Source organism: Crocodylus porosus, unplaced genomic scaffold (genome assembly GCF_001723895.1).
Source record: "Crocodylus porosus isolate Cpor-Errol unplaced genomic scaffold, CroPor_comp1, whole genome shotgun sequence".
NCBI lineage: Eukaryota > Metazoa > Chordata > Crocodylia > Crocodylidae > Crocodylus > Crocodylus porosus.
In genome coordinates this window covers 16,298,963-16,304,339 of record NW_017728943.1, presented here as the reverse complement: position 1 = coordinate 16,304,339, position 5,377 = coordinate 16,298,963, and the positions used below count along the sequence as shown (strand labels likewise).

General features: G+C 45.1%; 1 protein-coding gene across 1 annotated transcript in view; it reads left to right on the top strand.

The window, feature by feature from the left end:
* The window catches only part of GAP43 (growth associated protein 43), a 79,564-nt gene that overhangs the window by 26,489 nt on the left and 47,698 nt on the right, over nt 1–5,377 (top strand). The window lies entirely within an intron of this gene.

Genomic DNA, 5,377 nt, shown 5'->3' with positions numbered 1-5,377 from the left:
GTGTGTGTGTGTGTGTGTGTGTGTGTGTGTGTGTGTGTGTGTGTGTGTGTGTGTGTGTGTGTGCATGCGCATGTATATGTGTGTGTTGCTTCGGCTTGTTCCATTGTTTCAGCTCCAAATATCACAAGAGGGATGTCATAAGGATGTAGTAATAGCTAGTTATCAACATCTTCTGTCATCAAGAGAAAGCTTCTTCCACCTGGAACCTCAAACTATGAGACTCAGGGCCTAGCAGAAAACAGCAAACCAATCTTACCTTAGAAAAGTAGTTGCTGCATTCTAGTGGACCTTGTTTGTCTCACCGTAGCCCAGACATCTTGACTTCTGATGCTCCTCAATGTGTTAGGTCACTTATAGGAGGTTGGTCAAGATTAATACACAGGGCAGTCAAATTCAGTCAGAAAAGATGGTCATCCTCATACAGTTTGCTCATCCACTTATGAATTCTCTGGAGGTTTTTTTCCCCATCTAAGCGCTTAGCTAATTTCTCCACCATGTGTATTCAGGGTTGCAGCCTTCACTACCGGCTTTGAGAGTTTGTTCCACACGCTGATTTATTTTTAGCTAAATTGTTAATTATTATTTTGTCTTCTGGTGTGTTTTATTATTCACTGAAGCTGGAGAGACACTTTAGTCATTTTTCAGTAGAACAAATGTGATTCTGCAAAACTAAAATAGGACTGCTGAGGATAGGTATGTAAGGAGCTGGACATGATCAGTCTGACAGAGGGAAAGCTGATACGAGGGGTAAGTGCTATTGATGTATGAAGAGAAATTAAGAGAATCCGGGCCAATTGTTTTCAATGTGGACTGGGGGGGGGGTAAGCAAAAAGGAATGGACAGGGTTAGGCTGCAGAAAGGAATATTTAGTTTAGTAGTGGAATAAGATACCAAATAAGACTGTGGACTTGTTATTCCTGAAGGCACTCAGAACTGAGATACAATGATACTAGTCTTACCAATGAACTGGGAAACCCAAACAAGGGTCCTTTTCCAGGCTTATGCATGTGACTCAATCCTTCATGAGCCCCTGCTCCTAAGCTAACAACTGCAGCACTTAAATCCTAGGTGTACTGCCATCCCTCCCAACATCTGTTGGTAGCTGTGTGCTTTGGTGGGGAAGCTCCTTACTTCTAAAAATCTGCTAGTTCTGCTTGGTTAGATTGAGAACTTGCCCTCCATCTCCAAAGAAGCCTAGGAAGAAATGGGGAAAAATTGCCAGGCCTTCCTTCTTCCATACCATTCACTTATTGTACCCTAAATACCATTCCCTCTGGAGCCCTCTGCCAATTTAGCGAAGACGTGATAGACAAAGCCCTCTATAGGAATGGTTCTGTTGATGTCTAGGTATTACAATGCTAGAGGTATTACATATGCATTACATAGATGTCCCTATTTGTCTAATCTATTTGTTCAGGAAAGACACATTACTATGCAGCTGCTACAGTGCTTCCTGACTGGAGGATGGAAGGAAGCCGCTGAATTGATTTTACAGCATGGGTGTTCAGAAATGGTGAAATCCTTGTTTTACGAACAATGAAGAGATGGAGGCCTGGTGAGCAAGCACTGGAAAAGCAGAGGCACTGCACAGAGAGGAGTTCTAGAAGAGTACATTGGTACATAAAAGTGGGCTGTTGTGTACCAGGCCAGCATGAGCCTTGGATTAATATGTTTCATACTCTTTCACTAGCTTATTTATTGAAAATTTCTCTCTCATCTGTAGGTCCATGGAGAACAGACTTAGGGGTACTCCCAAAGTGACTTGTCCCAACATATAGTGCAAGCCTAAGTATCATTTTCATCCCTTCTGTGTGTAAAGGAAGAGAAATCAAAGATGGCTGAAAGTTGCATTTGTTTTCCTGTATTCCAGGGACAGAGTAAATCCATGTAGAGTAAATTAGTGCAGGAAGGAGTACCTTAGCTTTGTTTTTCCTGAACTCATTTGAGATCCTGACAGGTGTTCTGCTTCAGGTCTGACAGTCTTTGTCAGCAATATTTCATTACTTTCCTCTCCTAATTTTAAGCAAAAGCAAACCTTTGCTGTGTGGTGTCATCTAGTCTAGTTTAGTCTAGTCTAGTCTAGTCTAACAGCTTCTTATATGCCACCAAACTTCCTATCCTACTATCCTTAATATCAGAGTGCCTTTTTGTCAAGTGGTGACTATCCATAATTTTCATCCCCTTGGCTTCTTTAGTTAATGTCATATGCCTCATTCTCATGCATTGCACAGGAAAGGTCATAAGGATGCAGTCAGTGAGGTGGGAAAGTGCTAAAAGCAAAGGTCATAGATGCTCTTCTGCTACTTTCATTCAAGGTCAGATAGTTCGCATGTTTGTATACCAGGAGTGGGCAAAATATGTCCCGCAAACTAGATGCAATCTGCCAGGCCATTCTATCCAGCCCATAGGGCCCCTAAAACATTTAGAAAATATTTATCTGCTCCTGGCTGCCTGTTACATTTATCTCAGCAGGAATGCAGCAGCCCAGCCCTGCCCTACCCCCAGACATTTCCCTGCCTTTCTGCCCCCTCACTTCTCCAGCACCATGTGGCTCCTGGCTGCATTGCCAGACCAGGGAGCACAGGGCTGTACTGGTACCCCAGGGAGTGTACATGTGTGTGTGTGTGTGTGTGTGTAGGGAGGGACTCTGTGTGTGTGTGTATGTGTGTGTGTGGTCGTAAGGTGAGTCCCACACGCACACCCCACCATACACATGCACCCGCACCACCCTTGCACTACCATACATGCAGACCCTACACCCCAGCCACCCTCCCCACCACACACAACTCCCCACAAACCCCATACCTATCCACACCCCACATATCCACACACACCCACCCACATGCTCTCTCACCCCACACCCCCACCTCCACAGACACACCCCCCTCCCCCCCCCCCCCCAAATATCCCCACACCCACAGCCCCCTACAAACCTATACCCACTTTCCATACCCCCCACAATATACAAGCATAAGACTTCATTTTAAGCTATTATACAATCACCTCTGTGTACACTACACAAACACATGTAAACTAGAACAGACAAAAATATTTTTTGAAATCAAATTAATGAATGTTGTAGTAGGTGTTTGATTTTTAGACTATAATTTGGTATTTTTCTTGTTCTGAGATGGCAAACCCCCTTGCTGAAAGGAGTACTTCTGGGGGCAAGTGAAGGGACTTCTGGTGGCAAAGGTCAGGGTCTAGGGGGTGGGAATATGGCAATCAGGGGGGCGGGGCACTTGTCAAGGGGCACAGCTACACATGGAGCCCTCAACAGCTTGCCGAAACTGGGTAAGTGGCCCTCTGCCCAAAATAATTGCCCGCCCCTGTTGTATACTAATGCTTTCTTAAAGAGGTGATGGCTGCTAGTCTTTTTCTTTGCTAGAGACCTGCAAACTCATCTTTGAAATAAAAGGGCATTAACATCATTGGGCTTGTACCCACCATCAACAAACGGTGTTGGATTTGGCCCTGAATCTTCAGTGACACACAGATGTAGTTGCTCTTTGAATGAACAACTCTGTTTTATTTACCCTACCTTTGGTGTAAGTGTGCCTCGTGCTTCACCCAAAGTCCTGTTCAACTTCAGTTCTCCTGTAAGGTTAGTCTGACACACTGCATCCCAGTAGTTTGTCTCTCTGAACCTTGGAAGCAAGGATCTTATCTACCCTGCATTCATAACATGGCCAGTCAGAGACCAGGTACTTATATACCTTAGGCTAAAAACACACTGGCCATTCTGATTGATTGGCGTCAAAACCTGGACCAAAAAAGAGCAGCACAATGCTTGACACATGCAGCTTATCCCTGAAATGAATGGCAGTTAATTTGAATTAGCCATGATTGTCCCAGTAAAAAATACTATCTTTGATTCTTCAAAGGTAATTATAGTGGGACACTCAGCTTGTACAGTCTATAGGATCCTTGAGTACAAGGCTTTGTCATAGGAGACCTGTGTTTTTACCTGTAGAAAACTAATATATATAATATCTTTGACACAAAAAGAGAAAGTATTATGACTGAGACCATACAGGAAGTCAGTCGCAGTGTGAGGGCTGGGTCACTGATCTCATGACTCCCATCTCCTGTCTCCATTTGCTAGATTCTGCAGTGGCAACTGGGGCTGTTTGAAAAAGAAAGAGGCACCATGTTGCTATGTGGAAATTCTGCTTTAGCCAACCTCAAAAGGAGAGGTTTCAGAGGTTGAAGGGAGGGAAGAGCAAAGGATTGGGGGCTGGAAGTGTGCGGAAGGATTTCAGTAGATATGTCCCTGACTGACAAGCACTGTGTTCCCCTTTTGCTAATGTCAGGGCCTTGCTACACGTTAATTTTCAGTGGCTCCTGGAGCTCTTAACTCCTAGATTGACCATACATTAACACCTGAAAATAGTTTTGAGCACACTTCAGGTGGCTTAAAGTTATGTCAGTTCAGGGCAGGTTTATCTCTAATCTGTGTTACCCAGCTTGTGCTCCATTACGGTATGACTACACCCCACAGGTGAGCCACCCAAATTGCAGTCCTCCAGCATTTCAGGATGCAGTGTCCCCTTTCCCACCCCCGTGTTCTATGTGGACAGACTTTCTACCCCCTGAACTCTACTGCCCCGGGGGAGGGGAGGTCTAACACCAAGCCAACTCCCCCTCTCACCCCTGGAGGTGTGACAGTTACACCCCCAAGGCTGCAACCCCATACAAACAGCCTGCAGAGCACATATCAGCTAGCCAGGTTGCAGAGCATGGATGGGCCTAGGAGTAGGATCTAGATGGGGACAAATTAGGAGGTCAGATTGGGTCCCTGTGAGCAGGGGCTTCCTTTCGGCAGTAGCTGCCTCAAAAGCACCTTCCCTCACTGCTGGCACCTCCTAGCCATCCTGGGAAACATAACCAGCATGCCTTGCACCACAATCCCAAATCCAAATGTATTAAAACATGAGACCTCTTTTCATTTACTTCCTCTTTATTTCTTTTTATATTCTATTTTTACTTCTTTTTATTTTATCCCTCAGGGGCTGATTTCCTTCATTTCAATAACCTTCCTCCACCCTCATTTCCTTTCCACATCCCATTTCTTTACCTACCCCCATCCCATTTAAGCAGCTCAAAGAGCAACAGGTCTTCACATGCTTTAAGCACAGAAAGGGGTAATTGCATTGCTGGCTCTGGCTGATATTCCTTCTTGTCTTTCCATAGAGCAGGGGCTTAATGGTTGAGCTGGAGGGCTGCATCCAGAGAGTGGTGGTGGATGGGTCTTATTTGAACTGGAGGGATGTGGGCAGTGGAGTCCCCCAGGGCCCGCACTGTTCAACATCTTCATCAGTGACTTGGACGAGGGGGTAAAAAGCACCTTGTTCAAATTTGCTGATGACACTAAGAT